The sequence below is a fragment of the Crocodylus siamensis genome, chromosome 4, assembly GCF_052110815.1.
Source record: "Crocodylus siamensis isolate JL-2025a chromosome 4, ASM5211081v1, whole genome shotgun sequence".
NCBI lineage: Eukaryota > Metazoa > Chordata > Crocodylia > Crocodylidae > Crocodylus > Crocodylus siamensis.
In genome coordinates, this window is record NC_143398.1 from 48,954,382 (window position 1) to 48,978,917 (window position 24,536).

The following is a 24,536-nucleotide window of genomic DNA, read 5'->3' on the forward strand; positions in this document are numbered from 1 at the left end:
GAGCAATAAAGGTAGAATAGGCATAAAGAATGTTACAGTAGTAAAGGGCATGTAGGTATGTTATAATCACATTGTGATGTTTTTACAAGTTCATCAGTACTGACAGATGAAGGAGGACAGACCATCTGAGGGATATAAAAAACTGTAAATCCGTAACAACTGTGTTAAAGCACTAGAGTTAATTAACATATGTGATATGTTCTACTACTTTAACTGCAAAATAGTCTGATTAATCTAAATTAAGTTAATCTAATAAATTAATTGTTTCCAGTAGTGAAATTTGCAGTAGGTTAAAAGAGAAAGAGAGAGAGAGAAAGAGAGAGATTCCTCATTTCTTTTAAGCTGTATAATTGCTATACATTTTTTATCTAATAAGAGTTTATACTTAAAAGTTCTGTGGGGATTTTTCCTTTCTCCTGCAAAAGTTTTGGGGAAATAATCATTTTTTTTTTCAGTGAAAGGTCAACACTCTCTTCTGGAAGTAAACACTTTCCAAAAATAAAGGTTTAATAAGCTCCCTGATTTTCCATCAAAGCCCTCATTTTGCTGGAAATTTTAAACTAGCCTCACTTATGTAATTTTTTTTCTTATGAAAAACAATAATAGTTCCAATAAGATCATTTCTGTTGTCTGGGTTTTAGTGTGTGCGTGCGTGTGTGTGTGTGTGTGTGTGTGTGTGTGTGTGTGTTCTAATTAGGGATGAAGTTCCACTCACATTTGACACTCCAGAGTGGAACACAACAAATGCCATTAGACTTTTATCTTGTTATGGGTTGGCTGCAGAGTGGGTACTGCTACAAATACATGAAATGAACAAACATTTAATTAGAGCTAATCAGAAAATGAGCCTTTTTCCCATAGAAATTTTCAACTTTGGGGCAAATTATCAAATGCTTAAGTATCTTGATTTGGAAATTTTGCCATGGTGCCTCCTGAGAATTGTGGCTCAAGTGCTTTGAATTGCTATTCTCTTCAAGAGGCCAGGCCACCTGGCCAGAATCTCTCTCCATTTGAAAGGAGGCAGTTGCCTCAAGCAGAGTTGGGGTGAATCAGCCTGTCAGCTCCTGGCCAAGAGGGTCTGGGTACTGAAGGTGCTGTTACAGGTTACCTTTAAATGATTCTAAATCTGCGGAATGTCAGGCCATCTTGAAGTTAAAACAGTTTCAAAGTAGCCAGAGGTTAAGGCCAAATGCCATCTCAGTGTGACTTGCCACTAGAAGGCCTGGCAAGCAAGGACTTGAACAAGAGCTAGGACTGTATTCCTCCTCTGGTGTGGGAGAAGAAGAAGGGCAGCATGGAGCTCAGAGGAAGAGAAACGAGCATGGGGGCTGTGGCTTCCCTTCCTCCTCAGTGGCAGGAGCCAGCCAGAGCTGCAGGTAGAAGGGTACTTATGGAGAGGTGCTCAGAGATTCCCAGTGGGCGTCTCTCTGAAAATGGGGATAGGTAAGCAGATGCTCCAAGGGCTTGCGGATCCCTCAAGCCCCCAGAGCACCTGAGCAGGGTGGCTGGGAAGTGCAAGCCGTTCAAGCAATTAAACAGCAGAGTCTATTACTACCTTTTGTCATGCTACTGCCTTTCTTTGACGTGGCATGACAAGGGTAGGAACATTCATTTGCTCACAATTTGTGTCACCATAACAATTTTTATTGTGGCACAAATGAGACACAAGATGACATCTGTTTCCATTCTCAGAGACCAGACAAAGCCACAGTGGTCCAGAGCAAGCTTCCTCTCTGGAGGGCACTGTGACATGTGTGGACCCCATGGTGTACTATTGCCTTCTGCTAAGATTAGCACAGTTCGGTTTCCCAACCACCTGGTGGTCAATGTTCTTGAACGCTATGTCTCATAGTTTAAGTTACTATGAGCCCTTAGTTAAGCTGAGAAACCATTCTTGTTAGTCCTGTCTCTTCCTGTACCCAGGACATTAATGGTATGCCTCACAACACTGTAGGCCCAGTCTAGCTAGGGCTGGCCTTACTATGGTTTGTCATGTAAGACAGTCTTATTGCCTCCTTTCCAGACCTGCTCTAAATTACTCACTGTCTCCTTCACCAATGACATTTCTGGACCTTGCTCACTTACACAGCAGACTTTCAGACTTGGCTTACTTGCACAGCTTACCTGAATCATCCCTGTTTCTCCCCTGGCAGTCAGGAATTCACCCCTGGCAGAGCTCCTACCTCTAGGCTGTCTCCTATCCAAGAGCCTAGCCCTTTGGCAGGACCTCTTATATACCCCAAGAAGCAGGCATTGCTTCTACTCTGCCTATAACTTTAAAGGTATGCAACCCACTTCTATGTAATAGGAGTAGGGGTCCCCTATTACAGGCACTCTGTTGCAATCACAGAAGGGAGAGTCTGTCTTAGTAAGCTCAGCATAGAAAGGAGTTCAGGGACATGGGAGGAGTGAACTAAAACTCCCATGAAGCACCACACAACAATACCAGAACTGAGGTATCTTCACTTTCAGACATTTGGCCCTTTCACAAAAATCAGTATTTCCTGTGATAATCAGCTACTTTGCAAGAAAAAAATTGTTTAGCCGAAACCCAAATGCCCATTGAAAGAACAGTCTTATTTATAACAATACTTATTGCATTTTCATTATAAACTTACTATTCCTTTAGACCATACTATAATACAACCATATATTCTTTTTTTTTAAATAAATATATTTTGCTGAGAAAAGCAAACACACCTTTTAAAAAAATGTATCCTAAAATATAATGAATATTGTGTCTTCATTTTCATGGTATACATAATGTTGATTCTTGGATATCCTACTGATGTGATTGCAAGGTAGTCAGAATCTCAGTGACTTAGAAAGGAAAAAAAATAGAAAGAAAGAGTCTCCCTTTAGGTCATGGAAGCTGTACAAGAGCTTTTCACCATTCATTCATTACATGGAAGATGGGCTGCTGGCCTATGGTAGTGCTTGATATCATTGGTATTCTCCTGTTCACATTCTGCACTGATAACATTATTCTTCAAGAAGTATTCCACTGACTGTGGACAGAGCCGGAACAGCAGCAGAAATATTAGTATGCTGTCTAACTCAGTTACAGGAGGCTTTTAATCTGAGACAATTAGAGGATTTTATAAACACTGTGTCCAACTTTCCCTTTCATAATTTACTTTTGCATCTGGAATTTCTGTGATTGCCTAGATTTAATCTACATCCAGATCAAACAACTTAAAAAAATAGTGTTCTTGAATGGATGCAAGAATTAACTGCAAGATGAAAATTTCTATTTAGCTGTAATAAAAGTAAAGCATATGCAATATGCCAGCCAACATTCTTTATCCCTCCTTTGGAGAAACACCTGGAGGGATAAGAATGTAGATAAGTTATCTTGACATACTCGCTGGCCTCTCTGCTTAGATTATGATGTTATTTTTTGGAGGTGTTGTCAGGAGTCCATTAGTTATTTTCCAACCAGTGGTTAAATGAAAAATGAATTTTGGTCATTTCTTTTTTCAATAACCCTACTCCCTTCTTCCACAATTTTGAATGAGATCACAACATGATCATCTTGTTTCGAATGGGTCCTTTTGTCTCAGCATCCCTGTTCAGTTCAGTGGATACTTAACAGTGACATTGCCTATATTACTTTTGAAACAGATTGTAGTTCTAATTAATTTATATTAAAATGACATCTGAGTATCAAGAAGAAAATATACAGTCCAATTCCATATCTCAGTTACAATATTATACATTTTCAGAGACTCTATTAAAGTCAGTGGAGTTAGTCCAGAGTAAATAATATCAGTCCTACATTCCTAAAACCTCTGTGAAGCTGGAGGCTGAATATGCAGTTGCACTTTAAGGCATAGTACATTTAGGCATTCATATTTGTCACAAAGGACAATCCAGACAATGGGCAGCAGAACACTGAGAAGTTTGAAGGAAGGGGCATGGTCAGGGTTTATGAAGACAAATGTATGGAGTAAACAGCTGCTAAAAACATTTTTCAATGCTTGAAATTATGTAATGATTTATTTAAGTATATTAAGGGGAAAAAAGAGCATGGGATCCATTTTGGAATCAAAATTCAGAAGGAAAAGGTGCGACTGCTAAACATTTGAGCAACTACAATGGAAAGGGGAAAAGATTGATAGGGAACACTATTTCTTAAATGTATTTTTTATCCATTTCCTTTTAAAATAGACCTTTTTGATTCAATCAAATTATAAAGCCAAGCATGCTTCCAGATTAGTTGTTCAGGTACCTATAAAACACCAGCAGTTTTATGAGGAAGAACTTGGGCATGTAATATAACAAACTTGTTGTTAATAAAATGCCAATTTATTCAAATTTCCAATTTTCAAATCCCCAGGAGTCCTAATCCTGGCACAATACTGTATGCCTAATTTGCATATCAATCACACACGCGCGCGCGCGCGCGCACCCCTTGTATATCCATACAAAAGAACAATGTAGATATCTACATTACCATTTGTATGTGCAAATACCAATATGTAGCAGGCCTGTGCAACTAGGGAAGTATTCGATTCGGATTCAGCTAATTCAGAGGAGAGCGATTCGATTTGGAGATTTGGATCACTGTCCCAAATCAATTTGGATAAATTGACTTTGGAAGATTTGGCGCTGATTTAGAGAGACTCGGTGATTTGGCCATAATCTATAATGGGGAATCACAGAAATAACTATAACTTTGTCATTTTTTTGGCAGATTTGGATGAAAACAGCAGGAATGGTAGCACCTTCTGTGGGCATGAAGCCCGCCAAGTTACATGGAGATAAATGTGGGGGTTTCTAGGAAACTGTACCTCAAACTGTTCAAAACAAAACTTATAACATGTGTGACTGTGTGTGTGTTAAAGTGCAGTGGGATGAAAACAGCAGACATGGTAGCCTTTTTAAAAAGTGTGGGGAAAAAATAACAAAAACAAATAAGAGATTTTTGGGGGACGAATCAGTTGAAAGAAATGAATTGGATAGGGATAAGTAGAGGGATTCTAGGCAAAGGTAGTTAGTAAGCTGTATCCAATCCTTTCCAAGAAGACAGACTAGCGGGAAACTGACTAGGAAGCCAAGCCAGCCCAGTAATACCTTTCAGATGCTGTTGCTCAGGCAGAAACAGCTCACGAAAGGGACAGAAAGGCTGCAGACAGAGGCTTAAATGCTGTTTCTACGTCCCTCTCTGAGACCACTGTGATTGGAAGGGGACTCAGGGAAAGATCAGTCACTGGCTAGCTAGCTACAGATGTCAGTCTTTCTCCCACCCCCTTCCCCCTCCTTCTTAGTTTCTGTTCCCCTGCAAGACTGCCTTCCAAATCGCCGAATCTCCGAATCTTCTCCGAATCAATTCAGAGGCTCTGAATTGATTTGGAGGGGGTTTTTGTCTCCTGATTTGATTCAGATTCAGTGATTTGGCCTCCAAATTGGACCAAATCTTCTCCGAATCGAATCAGCGACTGAAGCTTTGCACACTCCTAATAAGTAGCATTTTTTGTTTGCACAGTGGACCTGATCCAAAGCCCACTAAAATCAACACCAAAATCTGACTTCAACAAACTTTGTAACAGGTCCACACCCAAAAAGCATGGACTAGTTATATATACAAGTATTGCTATACCATTCTCATGCCAGTTTAACTGCTCTAAGTTACTTAATTGGAAATGTATTCCATGAAAGCTCAACATACTGAAAACAAAGGATAAATATAGAAAGATTCTTTTACTATATTTTCAGAACATCTGAACTTCCCTAAAAGTTGCCATTCAAACACATAACAACTCAAAGCATGGAAATATCCATTGTTTGTTGTGCAATACACAACAGATTTCAAACAGAATGCACAAAATGCTGTCGAGTACAAATATTACAAGATATTTTCTGCTATGAAATTGAATCATTATTCTCCATTTATTAACTTCATTATTACCATCACTGCTTAGAATGAGAGGTTCTTTTCCTTGTCTCTCACATATGTCCATTGCATATCATTTCATACACCTGAATAACCCACAGTTTCTTCATGCAGCAAAAATCACCTTCCAAGAGTAGCTCTTAAAAAGGCTATAAGGACAATCACATGAAAGATTTAGATACCTTTTTATACTTAAAGACTTGTCTGTCTTGTTGATTCTTGACCAACAGCTTTTTCCCTTCCAGAGTATTTGCTGTACTATTCAGAAGTTGTTAGTTACCACTCAGACTGTACTATACCTACTACTGCAAATCTCTCAGGCAGGGCATGAACATTTTGTGTCCTTTCACAGTGCAGTTCACTTGGAGACAAAAGCAAGAGGAATTTGTTTCAGCTGAGCTATTCCTTTTTAACAGGCACTTTCCAGATGACTACGGTTATCTTTAAAATTACAGAAGCTGTCAAGAGGGACTCAGGAATTTAAATGAATATTTTTGCAGGATTTCAAAGACCAACAAGGAAAAAAAATTCCATTCATTTATTTATTTAAAAGTATCAATAAAATATGTGTTAACTGATGTGCTACCATCAGCATGTAGTCCTAAATCACACCATGTAATTGCATAATTGTCAAAGATGTCATCATCGGATATTTGATTTAAATGTTATGTTGCAAATTGCTTCCCGTAAAATAAAACTATGATACTCATACTACCATTCCAATTAAAACAACTCATTGGCCTTGCTAGCAGAACAATAGAAGATTGATTAGATCAAGTATATTTTTGTCTCAGGTTGGGCACCTAAACCTGAGCTTAATTTTGATGTGGGTGTATGCTCCAATTGAAGTGCCATAGCATCTTGTGTATTAGCATCCCCATGCTTCAAAATGGTGGCAGGGGTGCTTGAACTAAAGTTTATTTGACAAGCTTTAGTTCAAGCATGCCCATTACAATTCTGAGCATGAAGATGCTAATACACAAGATATGGAAGCTGGCTGGAGCGCAGTAATTACCATGTTGCAGCAGACTCAATTAATCGAGTATGCTTCAACACACTGTAATCACAGCATGTCAGAGCAGCCCTGCAACACATCTACCAGCACTGTTTGTGGTTTTCTTGGTCGAAAAGTTCTATATTAATCAATGTAATTACTAGGGTGCCAATAAAAAAACAACAAGAGCAGAGCCAGAAAGCTGCTCAAAGGCTGAACCTTCATCTAATCCTGCTGTCTATCTGTCACATCCCAGCAGGAGGCAATGGCGTAGCCTGCTACTCTGCAAGTCTTGTAGTCACTAAAATTTTCTTCCAAAACTAAAAAATTACAAACTGTTTAAGGTGATCTATTACTGTAGACGTGTAGATCAAAACAAATTGCTATATAATATTATGGTGATGGCTTTTGAACACACAGTGTATTATGCTGAAATTCCCTAAACAAGTAAAGCGGTATTGTCATGTCTATATCAATAATCTACTAGGAGGCGCCAAGCTAAAAGACGTGATCTTCATACACTGCTGGTGGAGGAGCACACATCTGACTAAACTACTTCTGGCTCTAGTGAGTAGCATGCAGGCAACAGTGCAACATAATTTGGCCTATGCTTCTGGCACAGTAAGTTAGTTAGATATGCCCTATGTTTATATTCATTAAGACCGTGGACCAGGTTGCAGGAGACATATTTAGGGAGAAGAAAACTTTTTTGTACAATCTTCTCTTGGGGTTTTCTATACTTTTCCCCACAGGGGTGATGGATTTCCCAATACCCTGTGCAAACTCCTCTGTGCACTACTTTCCAACCTGGGAACACAATTATGTGATTCCCCGAGATTAGAACTACTCCTAGATATTAGGACACATACTTAAAACTCCAACGTAATTTAAAAATAAATTCTACTTTTAGAAAAACTGTCAGTATGTAATAAGGTTGGGTCTTACTTAATGTCTTAGAGTTGTTGATAATCAAAGAAATGGACCACTTGTTTTCTTCAATCATGTCTAGGAATGGCACAGGTAGCAGTAGTTCCCAAAAAGAATACCAGATGGCAGCCTATAGCCGAGTCATATGTTGTTCCTTTTCCCCTCCTACTTCCCACCCCTGGATATGTTTCCAGATTTATTTAATCTTTATATTTATGAAAGTATTTGATGTATGCCCAATTTTCAAAATCTTACCCTAGTTCAACATATTGAATTTTATGCATTCCTGACAGACTATTTCCACCAGCAAACGGGGTTCACTTAATCTCTGGGTTAGACTTTTCTCAAGAACTAGTCCTACACAACTATATTGCAGCCTGGAAATTGCCCTTACATTAAATTAGTCAGTTCAGCCCATTCTCTGATGCCAGATGAGATCACAGCAACAGGCCGGGAGAGTTCAAGTCACTTACAAAACCATACTTGGGAAGTATGTGGTACACCAACCTCTTATCTATTAGGTCAAAGGATGTCTTATAAAATTGGTTCAAATACTTGTACTTAATGAGGCCAATTGTACAATGAAGATAAGAAAAATCTACACAACTCTAAGATCTACACATGAATTCCATTATATAAAAGCCAAGCACGAATAAGAACATTTCCAGATAGGTTAACTGGAACATGGTTAATATAATGGTCAGAACGGTGACCTATAGGCTTTGGCCATTTAAAGAGACATGCAAGAGGTTGTAGCCCAACCATTTGTACATCATTGTGTAATTACTTTCACCAACCTTTAGGATGAAGCAGAGTTACACTTGCATCTATGTACATCCAGGAAGAGGTGTGTGGTATGTGTGCGTGCGTGTGGCGGGGGAGTGTTAAGGAATGCCACTGCCCCCTTTCCTTTGAATGTGTAGTACATACTTAGTGAATACTCTGAGCTCACTGGCTTATTAGTTTGACTGCCACAACCTGTGGTGCAGAACCAGGGGGATGAATGCCACTGCCACTTGCCCCCACGCCCTTGCCTGCTGTCAAAATCAGCGACAGGGAAGTACAGGAATGAACAGCTGCATTCCCTGCTGGGTTTCAGAACAACACGTACGCAGACTCTGGCACCAGGCTCTGGGTGCTGCATCACACAGCAGAAAGAGGAAGTATGACTGCATCCCTCGCAACCCGCATAGATACACCCATGTGCACAATACAACAAAGACATGTGTTGAACTGAATAAGATAGATATTCATGGGACCCATTATAGTTTATTCAGCACTAATTACTCCTCTATTTTAATTGTCTAGTTACACATCCTACTGAGCTACTTATATCATTAACAAAAATCAAAGGAATTTTAGTGAAAGAAAGACATAAAGAAACAATTAAAGATCATGTATAGAACAGGTAATTGTATAGTTTTATACATATTTTTCCTTGACTGCTGATATATAAAGATCCTATATTTCCCACTCAAGAAGCAAATATGCTATCATTAACTATAACAATTACAAGCTGTCTATCAGAACCTATGGAAGTTTCAATGAAAAATGCTTCAGCCTAATACTGAAACCAGATGCACAAGAATTATTCTGTTTAAATCAATTGTGTATAAGGGTTGAGGATCATGCCCTACATTTATATATAGTTTCAACTTCCTAGAAAGGATCAATAATAATAGTTTACTTTATTAATTTTGAATTACTTTCTTCTTTGCATGATTCCAATCAATAATCTGTGAGCCAGATTCTTAACTGGTGTAAATTAACATAGTTCCATTGCTTTCAGTGGAACCACACTGTTTTATATTAGATGAGAATCTGCCTATTACATCTGAATCATTCTGAATCTATTTTATACACTCTTGTGTATCCAGCCAGAGAATTTGTTTCATATTCTCCAGAAGAAACTCCGTTGTGAAATTGATAACATTGAATTGTTGCTGTAAATTCTGTGACTTGCACGTCTTTTTCTTTTTTTTGCTTTTTTTTTTTAAATTAAAACGTGTTGGTGTAAAAGATAGCAGAGTTGAATATTTTTTTTCCTGGGAATCATAGCTAGGAAAATTAAAAGTGCAAAGTGTTCATGAAAAATAGTTCCCTTTTTCATCAAAAAATTCTAAATTCCAAAAATTTTAGCCAACTCTATTAAGACTAATGAGTATTAATGTGAGATTGCAGTAGGTTTAGATTTAGTGAACAGGTATAGCAAGCAATCTATCATAGCTCTCTACCACTGTTCAGTTCAAGTTAGTTCCATGAAAAGGGGATATTAATGCCCATGCTCAATATTTTTCTATTTTGTCTGAATTTTTCCTCTTTAAACCTTTGTTTAAAAATGCCATACACCAACGCAACATTGATAAAAAGCACAATTACAGAAATAAAAAATAGAATACTACTATAAAAATTCTATTAATAAAAAGGAATCATGTGTTAGTTCATAGAGACAGAGGAATGTTTTCAAATGTGTGGAAAAAATTTAGGCGCTTAAGTCTCATTTTCAAGGTAACTTAGGCATTTATAAATCTATAAAAGTCAGGGTAGAGTTGCACCTTATAGACTAACCATAAGCTTTCATAAGCAACAACTTAATACATCAGGTGTTTATAGTCATTTCAAACAAGTCTCCATCACCTTTGAAAACTGGACATAAGAAAACTACTGAATAAACAGTTTAAGACAAAATACTTCAATAATCTAATGAAAAATTAGTAATCACATGATGGTATACATTAGTGGTATTGGTGATTAAGCACTGGAAAAGACTATGGAGAAAAGCTGTGGAATCTCTATTCCCAGACTTTCAAGAGCAGGTTAGATAGACACTTGACAGGGATCGTTTAGTGAGGGATGATCCTGACTACAGCAGGAGCCTAGACTAGATGGCTTCATGAGGTCCTTTCCAGCCCTTTTTTCCCATGATTCTATTTTATTAGGCAAATGATATTTTGCCTTTAAGAACTACTAAGCCAATGAAACTTTTCATGAGCAATCCTTCTATTAACATGTTTTATAACTCTGGTTACCATAACAACATAATGTTGGGCCCTCACTTTCAAAGAAACAAATTGCTCCACTTTTAATTTTTCTTTAGAAGAAGCTTTAAAACATGATGGGTGAAATGTCAGGTTTAACAGCACTAAATGGACTGTGACATAGAAAGTACAGTTACCATTTAGAAATTTACCAGTCTTCTACCACGTGCAAATTCATTTGGTTGCAATGTATTTTATGCATGTAAAAAACATATTGGTTATGACACTGGTATGATAATTCTAATTTTCTCACCACACAATTACAATTTTGTAAGATCACAAATCACCATTTTTGTCAGCTTTTAGTAAAGATAATATGTGCCCTTATTTATTTAAAACAAAAGTTAATTAATTCAGCAAACCTACCCATCTCACAAAGAAACAACTCCCCCCCCGCAACTCTCCCCCCCCCACATACAACCTTTACTGATTGAAATGGGAGAGTTCTGCAGTTAACTAAGAGGAAATATTACCAAAATTATTTTTGGAGTCTCTCTTTAAAATAGAGACTCTGTAGTCTCTAAGAAATAAGTACTCAGAATATTCTCCCCCCATCTTTCTGCTGTTGATACAGCATAACAGAGCATTATGGCCCTGGATTTGTTCAAAAGAGAGTTTCCCTTTGCTTCAAGGCTTTCTTTAAAGCAGCTTAAACTATCAAAGGCAAATTCTGGAACAGGGGACATGGTGGGGATGAGAGAGGGACATGCCCAGAAATGGGAGGCCCACAGGACATTAGGAATTTCAGGTACCATCTTCTCCCAAAGAGATTTGGGGGACCGTTAAGTTACTGCATGTCACACCAGCTCGTGAAGACACTGAGAATAGTGGTTCTTAATCTTCATAGACACAAGGCACTCCTCAGAAAATGCCAGCTCTTAGCTTTCACTTGTTTTTAACTATGGAAAAACATTAGAGCAATTCTTCTGTTACAAAGAATTCAGAAAGACCACAACAGATCAGAACATTTTTGACACTATGGATTCCTATTTGACACCTCTGGGCATGTCCAGACAAGCATGGCTGTGCAGTAAGTGGTACCGCAAACAGAGTCAGGTGTTCTCTGCTCTGCAAGGGCACGCTGCCCATGAGTGTGCTGCTGTTTTTTTCCTCCACAAGGTTCTGACCCCTTGATAGATAGCCAAGAAGCAACCCCCTCCCTGCAATCCCCCCCTGCGCCTCCCAGAGCAGTGTATGCACATGAAAAGTGGAACCAGGCCACCTGGAGCCACACTGAGGCTGACAGCCAGGCTCTGCCTAGCAGGATCATCACTGCTGCAGCCCACGAAGCCCCCAGGACCCCAGGTAAGGCTACTGGGGCCAGCACAGTGCTGGCCTCAGCCTCCCCAACCACTCCTGGGGTAACTTGCTGAGTACCAAAGTGTGCATGGCATGCGTGCTCCCCGAGGACAAGTAGCAGCAGCATAAGCTGTGCTGCTGCTACTTGTCCTCCGGGAACTAAAAGTTCACACTTGTAGGGACGTGGCTTCTGGGTCTGTCTCGTCAATTATATGCATGTGTCTACACAGCATATGATGCTGATATTGTATGGCACCCCAGAGAACCCTTACAATCACTCTGGTTGAGAAAAACTGACTTAGAATTAGGGGAGTGCAAAGATGGCTGAAATCTGCTTAGCCTTCTCCTCAGCCAGACTTGAGAATTGTGTCCTGTTATATGCAGTGCAAAGTTTCACTCAAAATGCATATTAGTCATTTGAAGCAAAATCAGACAATGCCTCTTATAATGGAGATGTCTTTCTTCATGAGTTTCACAAAGCAATGGTAGAATTGCTTCTAGAAAAATTTAGTAATTTAAACAAAATACAGGACAGTCAACAGACAAAGACAGAAATCCATATAACCATACATTATTTTGTGTCTCTTTGGGACACCATACAATAATTAAGTACTATAGATGATGCAGGCTGGGTAGGTTTTGCCTAGCTTGTTTTGAATCAAATACAATATGTATGGTCTTTACTAGAGTTGTAAAATGGCTCTATGCACACATTTATGTGTCATGTTTCGCCTACCTACTTCCAGCTATCACCAGTCTTCCTTGGAGTAATTACCATTTATCAGGTTAATAATATCAACATCTGTGAAGCAGGTGTCATGAAAAAAATAAGTTATTTGATGTTGATGTATTCAACATTCTTTTATAAAGCACCTATCAAGACAAATTTTATTTACAAATAGAAACAATTAAAGCCAGATATTTTAGAAAAGATAGCTAGTGTTGGACTAAAGAGCAAGCAAATTCAAAAAACCATTACTGAATAAACCACTATCAATAAACCAGTAGTAAAATATGTGCCTTACATATCTTAAAGATTTTTTTCATTCTAAAAAACTGACTATGACTGTGAAATTGCAACAACCTTATTCCAGAGCTGTCCTTTATGTGTACTCTGAGACAAATCTGCTAAAAAATGTTTAATGTTTTTACAGAAGTTAGGCCCTCCCCTCACAAGCAGAACTGCTGGTAGGGGGAGAAGAGAGAGAGAGAGAGACTTAAACTTTTTAAAAACTTTATTATATAAATATTAAAAACAAATGGTGAAAATGCAAGGGTATGTGGCTCTCCCATGTGCCGTGCATGAAACACCTGTTAGTGACAGAAAAACATAATGTTACTGGAGACTGAATCCCCCTCCCTCATGCCCTTGATGGATTTACACATGTAGGGCCAGCTTTCCACCTTCCACCTTGCAGAGGGTCCCCTCAGTGGCCCAATGCAACACAAAATGGTCTATGTTTTGTTGCAAGGTGAAGTGTTCAAATTCAAATGAGACTTGCACATGGACAAGGGAGCAGAAGAGTTGGAGGTCATCATTGGAACCAGCCCCTACAAACAAATTTCTGCAGCTTTTCAGAGTCATAGTCCTGGCCTGGCCCAGCAGAAAGTTGGCCAACCAGATCACACTCCCCTAGGCCATTTGGTTGAGTATATACTTAAGGAGTTCAAGTTGAACCCTTCCCAGATTCCACTTTTACAAAGGGCCTATATTACTGCATTGGATTGGATTACTGAATTATTATTTTTCTGAATTATAATACTAAATTGGAAAAGCAGGATCTTTCCAAGGGTTGGAACCTGGCATAGTAAGCTGGCAGAGCTGGCATCAATGGAGAGAGACTTGTTTTGCAGGCATAACTGTTTCATCAAGTTTGGAACAATTTGGAAAGATTTTAGAATACTTTCATAACTAAATTATTACTTCTTCCAAACTTGTTTTTCCTCTTCCATTCCTCCTCCCTCTTCCCTCCTTCCTTCATGATTCTTGGTTCAATTTGGCGGAGATTCAGCCTGATTTGGTGGCCAAATCTCCAAATCGAATCAGAGGAAGCTTTAATCTCTCCAGATCAAATCAGAATGCTCCAAATCAATTCAATGAGATTCGGACATAGACACTGCTTTAAATGTTTTTTCTGCATACCACTAGGTAGCAGGCAGCTCATCACTGCAATGCTGGGGTGCATGGAGTGTCCCACAGAAGCATAGGGGGCTCCCCAGTGTGCTTGGTAGCAGACCCAGCACTTCTGGTCCACCAGGGAGCATGCTGAGGGGTCCCTCCATACTTCCCCAGCTCAGCGACTGGTGCCTCCTCATTCTTGGCGGGGGTACCTGGGGTTCCCCTGCGGCTGATTTCCAAGCTGGGGAGGTGTGGCAGGGGGGCTCAGCATGCTTCCCAGCAGACCTGGAAGTACTTCCGGTCCACTTCCAGGTTCACTTCTGAGCACATGGAGGCCCCCCCCCACTCCTGTGGGATGCTTCATGCGACCCAGCATCACAGCAATCATGAGCCACACCTGCTACCTCAAGCTATGTAGAAACAACTTTTAAAGCTGTGTCTATGCCCAAATTGTTGATTCTCTGAATCAGCATCAAATCTTCATATTCGGATTTGGCTGAACTAAATCACAGATCAAGTGGTGCTGGCTCCTACCCTGGGGGTCTTTAAGTAGACGCTTTATGCCTACCTGGCTGGAGTCATTTGAACCCAGTTTTTTTCCTGCCCAGGTGTGGGGGTCAGACTTGAAGATCTACAAAGTCCCTTCCAACCCTACTTCTATGATTTGGACTAAATCCAAATCTGAATCGAATAAGGCCTGCTTCACACAACCCTAATAGACATGTATCTAGTTCATGTAGGTATATTTAGTTGATATATGAGGTTGATGGAGTTCAGGGTGATGTGTGCAGTTGATAGTTGTGTAGTTGATATATGTATATTTCTGCGTTTTCTGTTGCATTTAAAAAAATCAATAGAAAACATTTTAAAAAAGAATAATAGCAAATGTATTTTATTGATCAAAATATCTTTTGTTGAGCAAAAGGGAATAGAGAACAGTAGTAGCAGGGCACTGGGGGTGCATCTACTCCTTTAAGAGTGTGGCGAAATGCCGGGCTAGCGGCTCCGGCACCGCTTAGGGGAGCCGCGGGCTTTGCGGAGTTGTGCGAGCGCACGGCTTGTGGGGCGGGATTGAGGTAGCTCTTAGCCGCCCTCGAGGTTCGCCGAGTTGGCACAAGTAGACGACTTAGAGTAAGTAGTTAGTGTCTCTTAATCTATAGGGTGTCCGTTGGTTCACGAGATTCCAGAGCCAGCCCTTGCGTTCCAACAGTGGAACAAGTCCAAAGCTAGGTGCGGCTGCCGACTCCTTAAGTCCCAGAACTGGTCAACGGCTCATTGATATGGAATGTTAGTCATAAAAGTTATTACGGAGTAGATATAGAGTAAAATAAAAAGATTTATTCACTCACCTGGCCTCACCCTCTTACAAGTAAGAGGGGAGGCCGGTTGGAACGAAGTTGCAGTAAATACAAGTATAGCGAGCGTAGATATGCTGTCTAAGCTACGATGAGAGGCAGTCGAGAAGCGGAGTCTCCGATGTTTCTTCAGTTACAGTATGCTGGATACTAAAGGGGTCTGTTGGTTCACGGGGTTCCAGAGCCAGCAGCTGCCGACTCCGTAGTCCCAGAACTGGTCAACAGCTCATGAATGGGATAGTCTATAGGGTGTCCGTTGGTTCACGAGGTTCCAGAGCCAGCCCTTGCGTTCCAACAGTGGAACAAGTCCAAAGCTAGGTGCGGCTGCCAGCTCCTTAAATCCCAGAACTGGTCAATGGCTCATAATTGGGAAACACAAAGCAATACTGTAACACAGTGAATCGTTGTCAGTTGTCGGATTTCTGAGGCCTTTATCTTCGCTGGGATACGCCCAGGCGGGGAGGCTGAGAACCGGTCTGCGGGGTGATCAGGCCCACAGAGTTTTCCAGTTGTCGTCTCTGCTGCTTCCTGCTTTTTGCCTCTTTTATAAATGTTTGTTGGACTGCCTCTATGACACTAACTATAGTATACAGATAGGATAATTTTCTTTTACATAATTATTGCTAGGCAGATTTTCTACATAAGTTTCATTTCTGCAAAAATGACACTTTTAGATAAGAAATGAAATTTACAGAATGCGCATGTGTAGCTTAATGCCAGTGGAGAAAAGTACAAAGCATTCATTTTGATTAACAGTCCACTTCAAGGTTACATAAATGTGAGAGTGCCGCGCGGCAGTTACACAAAAAAAAGAGAAAATAATATAAAGTCTTTGCTAAAAACTATAAGACAGTTACAAAGAGGACAAGCAGCCTGAGAGGCAGCTTGCAGGTGGCAGGGAGCTGATGATAGTTACCTGACCAGAAGAGGGACAGGCTGGAGCTCTGTAAGTCAAAGGCCTCAGCTGATCAGGCAGTCTAGCCTTGAAAGCCATGAAAAGGGGAGAGAGCTTGAGTGTCTGCCAGAGGTCATGGGTGTTTTGTTTTAAGTTACACCAGTGTTTTACCCTTGAGCCTTGCTGGGCCAGGCTCAAGGACCACTCAGAGAGCTGGTAGCCCAGGAGGGGTTTTAGCCAAAGACTGCCAAGGCCAAGGAACCTGGCAATTCCCAACTGGTCCAAAACTGGGGCCGGTGCCCAGGAGGGACCAAAGGTAACAAGAGACTGAGCCTGGGGGGCAAGTTGGATCAAAGAGCTTAGAGGTCTTAACTGGCCTGAGGGGGGAGCCAGAGCCCAGGAGGAGCTAAAGGTCCAGGAAGGACCACAGCCAGGGATTGCCAGAGTTGGGGATCCTGCAGATCTCTACTGGCCTGGGAGTAGGGCTAGGGCCCAGGAGGGGCCAAAGGTCTGAGTGGGGCCACTGCCAGAGACTGATAGGGTCAGGGACCCACAGGCAGGGAGGCTGCAAGGAAGCAAACACCAGAAACAGTGAACTTCAGAGGCTGAGGTAGGCAGGAGCCACACAGCCACCAGGGGGTGTCATGGCCACCCACAGGACCAAACCTGCCACAAAAGGAAAGAGAGAATGCATGCAGTGAAGAGAAGCTTACATCTACAACCTCACCAAATGCAGTGGGATTGTGCTGGGAATTGTTTGCTGTTTCTTTCTAGCCAGAATCCTCAGTAATGTGAAATAGTCAAAATGAGGAATGCCATTAACAGTTCCAGGACCTGACTTCATGTTCATACTGCCACCAAGCCAGTCCTCAGAATAAAGCAGAGCTGACTCAAGAGCTATCTGGGTTCAAGACATGCTGTTGAGAAAACATTTTTAGCCTTGAAAAACCTTCACTGATTTTCCTGCTAATGCTGACTGCCAGCACCACTGCACTGCTAAGGCTCCAATCTGGCTTAAACCAGACCAAACTAAATGCTATGTCCTGAACCCCCAGACAGAATGGAAGGTTTTGGCCTTAACTTACAAATTCTTAGTTTGGGACCTTGTTATCTGGGAGACTGCTATCCTCTCCATTAAGTGACTGCAATACTCCATTAAGTTAGCTGAGGTTAGTAAAAATACTCAATATGGAGGTTCATGAACAGAAAAAGGGGAGGTGCTGACAAGCCTCTGACATTTGAAACTGCGCCCCACAATGGTCTGCTACAGTCTGGACCTATAATTCACTGCAGATGTTGCAAAGCTGATCCTTTTTCCTAGATTTTTGGAGGGGCTTGGCTTGCCTTGGAGAAAGTTACTATCAGAGCCAGGAGTCATTTCAAATTATTTATACTATGTTTGCTTCTGTTCTTTGAAATGGGCCAAACAATGCATTATATCAGAGTGAATGATGATTACTGTTAATGTGCATTTGAGTAAAGAGCACCTACAACATAAAATGAGCAGCTATTGAGGATCTGAGGAATCAAAAATAAATAAAATATGAATTAAAAACAACACACCAGAATGCAAGTTGAGGTGCCTCTTCTGGCATCACCTATTTACATTTCATTTTAAAAACTAGCTCTAATTGATTTTCAAATTTGAAGCATCATCTCTGCGGATCAATTTTTATTTTATTACTTTGGCTTCTCCTTTATTGTTTCATTCTATGCTAGTCTGTTGAGATCTCTTTATACAAGGTATTTTCTTCTTAGCCATATTTTATTGAAATGTCAACTCGTACTGGAGTTCTTCTTTCCATGGGTTTTTTGAAACTTAGAGATAGCTTGGGTCTTACATGATACTTTAATAATGTCGCCAATCCTCTGATAAGTTGTTCACATCAGATATTTAGCCCCAATACCTAATGCTTGAGAATCCACATTGATTCTCTTCACGTTCTGCCTCTGCATTCCAAGATTTATGAATATTAAGTTGTGCTTGCCCCAAAGCAAAAGTATACTCGCTAAGATATTTGCTGAGATCAGGAGTCTCTATGCCCCATTTTTAAAACAAAGGCATTAATAAGGAAGCACTAGAAAATGTACAACATTCAAACAATAAGCAAAACAGGAATTCAGTATTTTTGAATAAAGTGGAAACAAAATAATTTAGTTCAAACACCCAATTCTGAGCTATGCTGAATAATGTAAAAGAGCAACATCCATGAGACTGATATAGAATTATATCTGCAAGAAATGTGAATAAACCTTGAGTTCTAAATGAATAAGTGAATAAAACTTGACCCTTTAAAAATTTTTGTCATCTACAGCAAAAAATACATCCTTTACTATAAATTTAAACCATTCCAAACACATGGGAATTACAATAGGTGACTAAATATGTCAAACTCACAGAAGACCAGTGGCCTTTCCTCTTAACTATCTAGCCAAGACAGCAGCATATCAAACAGATCATTGATAATATACCAAGGGTAAATAATTCTCCAAACTGAACTTTGTGTCTCTACACTGTGTTCAGAGTTCAGTTTGAAGAATTTATGTATATACATCTGTATATATGTGTGTATATGTACACATATACATATTATAAATATTTATGTATACTTAAATACAAATATAATTGTGTGTGTGTTTCTAACCCTGATAACAATATAGAACATTTGCAGAAAGAGTTGGGGAACAGAAATGTTTTGGTTTCAGCTAGGCTTTTGTAAGAGACCTGGTCTTTGGCCATGCCTAAACCTAAACTTACGATGCCATCCTGACACCTGACACTGTTCCATGCCTGCTACTTCCTTCCACAGCTGGGAGCATTATAGCTAATATAACTAATGCTTCAAGATGGCAAACACAGAGGAGCATGGCATGTTTAAGGGCACCATTGCCAAGCATGGTAAGCTTACAGTCTAGACATGGCATTTGTGACAAGTCCTCAAGAAAAGCCAGTTTATCTCTGCAGTAATGAAATAAAGAGCTAAACCCAGACCCTCCAAGCTACTTTGGTATCTAATTTCCACTAAATTAATCTGAACTTTTGAGATCTGGCCATGAGTTTAGGATACCAGGCCCAACTAACTGAAACTACTGTTGTACTCTCTCATTTTCCAACTATTTTCTTCTTGACTATGAGACAATCCAGTGCAGAAAATACACAGTAATATCTGAATATGTAAAATCTTTAAGGCTTGCTTATCTAAGGGCCATGTCATACATTAATTTTAGGCAGATCCTGGATCTCTTAACCCCAGGATTGTCCACACATTAACACCTGAAACTAGTTTTAAGCACTCCAGGACAGATTTATCTCTGATCTGTGTTACCCAGCTCATGTTCCATTACTGTGTGGCCACTCTTCACAGATGAACAGCCCAAGTTGCAGTCCTTCAGCATCCCAAGATGCAGTGTCCCTTCCCCCACCCCCCTGTTTTGACAGACTTTCCACCTCCTGAATTCTACTGAGGCAGTCTGGCACTGAGCCATCTCTCCTTCCTGCCACCAGGGGTGCAACTCATGCAAACAATCCGCAGAGCACATGCCAGCTAACCAGGTTGCAGGGCAAAAATGGGTCCAGGAGTGGAGTTTAGGGAGGGGTCAGAGAGAACAGGGTAGGGGGCCAAATCAGATCCCTATAACTTGGGGTATCCTTATCAAGGACAATAGCTCCCCCAAAAGTGCCTTCCCTCATTGCTCCCATTTCCCACATACCCTGGGAGGCATGACTATCACTCCCCACACCCCAATCCCAAACCCCAATCTATTAATATACAAGACCTTTTTTAATTTGCTTCTTCTTGATTTCTATTTAATGTTTTTTAACTTTTCATAGCTTCATAGTTTCTAGGGTCGGAAGGGACCTGAGCAGACCATCTAGTCCGACCCCCTGCCATGGCAGGAAAGAGTACTGGGGTCAGACGACCCCAGTAAGGTGTTCATCTAACCTCCTCTTAAAAACCTCCAGGGTAGGGGCCAGCACCACTTCTCTTGGAAGCTGGTTCCAGACCCTAGCCGCACTGACCGTGAAGTAGCGCCTCCTGATATCTAACCTAAACCTACCCTCTGCCAGCTTGTGACCGTTATTCCTGGTCACTCCTGGCGGTGCTCGGGGGAACAGTGACGCCCCCAATGCCTGCTGATCCCCCCTGACTAGTTTATAACAGGCCACGAGATCCCCCCTCAGCCTTCTGTTTTGGAGGCTGAACAGGTTCAGGTCCCGTAGCCTCTCCTCATAGGGCCTGCCCTGCCGCCCCCTGATCATGCGAGTGGCCCTCTTCTGGACCCTCTCCATGTTGTCCACATCCCTCCTGAAGTGCGGCGCCCAGAACTGGACGCAGTACTCCAACTGTGGCCTGACCAGTGCCGCATAAAGGGGGAGGATCACCTCTTTGGACCTGCTTGAGATGCATGGTTGCATGACAAGGTGCAGTTGGCCTTCCTAACTGCCTCCCCACACTGCCGGCCCATGTTCATCTTGGAGTCAATTATGACTCCAAGATCCTTTTCCGCCTCCGTGCTGACAAGAGGGGAGTTCCCCGACCTGTAGGTATGGTGCCAGTTGTGCCTCCCCAGGTGCATCACCTTCATTTTATCCTCCAGTAGCTGAATTCCTTCTTTTAACTATCTTCCTTCCACCCCTCACTTTCTTTCCATCTCCCATTAATTCTCCACCTTCCAGATTCATGTTCCTGCCCCCCCCAACCCATCTTTCACAACCCTGACCACCACCCTGTCTTGGCTCACCAGCCCTGTAGTGGCAACTCACAGCTGTAGCTTCTAGTCAGGCCCCTGCATGCCAGCCCTCTAATGACAAGTCACAGTTGTGCAGCTGTGGGCAGTCAGAGAAGGCTTTTAGCCTTAAGATGCAACTGCTCTAAACACAAGCTGCCACTAACAACGATCAGCATTTGAGCAGCTCAAGATGTAACATGGCTATAACATGGGTCCCATTCAATTTACCACATCCATGTTTTATAGCTTCGCCTTAGTCAATATTTACTTCTCGATTTAATAAATCTCAGTGATACCTCAGCAGATTTCAATAACTGCAAAATATGCTTGTAACCAAAGGAGCTGAACTAGAACTTTGAAATTAATATACCATTATCTATGGTCAAAAGATAATTATAAGGGCAGGCAGGAGCAAGAAAGGTTAGACTGATATGTTTTTGAAGTGAATTAAACAGTCAATTATACAGTAACACGCTGTCTGCATGTATGTATGCACATGTATAAGAAGGCTGCAATATTAAACACACCCTTTGCATTTCCAGCCCAACTGTGCAATTTTGAACACATGCATGCACACACATACACAGATACAAAAGGTGTAGCATGTTGGTTACACAATTATTTCAACATGATTAAGTTTCTTGAAAGCCTTAACCAATTGTACTACTTGGCTTCTCTGGAGAGTTATCCCATTGGTATATCAGTATGGAAACAAGGACTTTGTGTTGCACACAAGTTGCAAAAAGCTTCAGAATCACTGGAAAGAGACTAAATAGCTGCTGGCACAGTTAACAAGTGGTTTACAAGCTTACCAACAGGTGGAATACGCATGCTATCACAAAACCATTCAGAGGACTGAACCAAACTAATACTAATAATTTATGTAGACGTATATTAAGATATGCAAAGTTCAATTTATAAACTGCGACTGCATAACATTATTCCTACCCTTCTGTTTGTAATTACATCACTTTCAGTTATATGTATTAAATGGTCCCCTAGCTGCTCTTTAGAAAATAATAAATTGCTTAATTTTAAGAGCAGCCCCATATGGTTAAGATAATTCAAGAGATAGAGCTGAGTAATATAATTCATAATTTTTACTCAAACCTGTATATTAAACTAAAAATAGGGGTCTACCATGTTTATTACAGTAAATATTCTTATTGAAAATAACAGCATAGAGGGTATTCCCAGCAGGTTCTGAATAAGCCATCATTGAAATATCTCATTGCAATTATTTTTCAGCAGTTCCTCCTACTGTGTTGCACATTGTTATTCTATATATACTGTGTGACAAAAATATGTTGGTACTACTCAGTCTCCTGAACAAAGCAGACTCAATACAGCTTTTATTGGCTTGTAATTAAAGACATGTGGGTAGGGGAGGAGGTGAAGAAAACATATATGACAAGCCACTTCCTCAGAAAATGGTGAAATCACAAACATTTTTTACTTTGCTGGATGAAAGACCTCACTGGATCATCAGCATGACACCTGACTAAAATGACTCTCCACCATAATGATCTTATTTTTCAGTTGCTAGAATGAAGAAATCTTTTCATTTTCAGAGAAGGTGCTACATTATGTTAATGCAAATAAACTCAGGATTAAATATTAAGGCAGTTATTACATGGATCCCACTGAAGGCCACATTTTCTTCATCCTCAAACTGGCCAGGAAACTATGATTTTTTTTTGTTTTTTAACTAGGTGCAGATCTCAAACTAAATTACTGCAATATGTTGCTTCTACAGTGCCTGTTGAAGACCGCTCAGAAGCTTGTTGTAGAGCAGGTGGCAGATGTCTACATAGCAGTTGTTTAACACAGGTACCGTATTACAACAATGATTACAGTGGCTTTCAGATTATCTCCAGGGGGTTTTGTCTTTGAGCCATACAGTTCTTCTTTAGTTTGTATTCTGTTTGTCACAGGAGACAGATTCTCCCTTTGTGCCACACATGATCATTTGAGATCATCCTGCTTCTTGAGCCAACCCTCCTGCAATTAATACCCTGCCCGGCTAATAGCACAGTGTTCTCAGGAAAGACCCTTACATTTGAAATTTACTCCTCCAAATTCTTGATCCAGCAGAGACAGACCATGTTGGCTTTGGGCCTCTGGTTTTATTCAGACCTTTTCTGACAAGATTGCTTGGAAGATATTCAGCTGGTTTTTTTCTTTTTTTCTTTTTTGTTTTGTTTGGAGAGGCATCTGTGTCACTTGGGTTAACTACTGCTGGTTTATTTAGTACAGTTTCTAGTAGGACGAGGACAAATAGTATTTTAAACCATCTAGGTATCCTGCTCAAAAACCCAGAGATGTCATTGGACAGATCTTGCCCTGGGTGGCAACAGCATATGGGAAAGCAATTTGCAGATGGGTTGCTAGGAATAGTGGTTAGGCCAGAACCTGCCATTTTTGTACTTTAGTTACACTGGTGCAAAAAACCAGCACCTCATTATACACAATCACAGACCAAAGAAACTGCCACTGTCCCCAGGAGCCTGAAATTATACTTTATGCCTATTTTCATTACTAGGCATATAAATGAATGCACATTGATGCTTGCAGAGTCGTTTTATTCATTTTAAAAATATAAGTTAAAATAAATTACTCACCAATCTGAATAGCCAAAAGTGAATTTTACCGATCTCCAAACCAAAAGGTACATCTCCTTCCAAAATGGCAATCTAATATGTAAAGAAGAAACATGTAGTTAGTTGTGTTAGTCTGAAGTTAGGCAGAAGGCAGGGTAATGTGGCACCTTATGCACTAAATTGTGAAGACTGGCACTTTTCATAGCCTACAGCTTACTTAGACAGCCCCCCAACCTCAAACAACATCTCACCAGCAACAGAATACCTAATTCCTATTCTCCAAGGCACCAGGCCTTGCAGTGGACCTAGATACCACCTGTGCTCTCTTCTCAACACGGACCACATCATCACTTGACGAAACAGCACAGATTGTAACATCCAGGTTCATTCACCTGCTCCTCTAGCAGTATTATATAAGTCACCACTTGTTTATAGTGTCCCCCTGCTGTCTACAATGGACAGGCAGAGCAATCCCAATGTGAAAGAACAAAAGGAAACTGACCTGATATCAATTCCATGGAAGAACACTTTAACTTGTGTGGACATGACATCACCGACCTCAGAGTAGCTGTTCTCTTACACAGCAAAACCACAGCCTTGTTTTCTATGTAAAGAAGAAGTAGAAAACTATTAAATATAGAACCAGATTCTGTCACCCATAGAGCATGTCTACACTTTCAGT

The 24,536-nt window shown here is 40.6% G+C and overlaps 1 long non-coding RNA gene across 1 annotated transcript in view; it reads right to left on the reverse strand.

Moving 5' to 3' along the window:
* Positions 1-24,536, reverse strand: part of LOC149865706 (uncharacterized) — a 110,789-nt gene that overhangs the window by 84,180 nt on the left and 2,073 nt on the right. The window contains exons 2-3 of the long non-coding RNA XR_016442156.1: positions 24,357-24,458; positions 23,876-23,947 (exon numbers count right to left, since the gene is read on the reverse strand). This is a non-coding gene — a long non-coding RNA (uncharacterized LOC149865706). The remainder of the gene's footprint in view (positions 1-23,875; positions 23,948-24,356; positions 24,459-24,536) is intronic.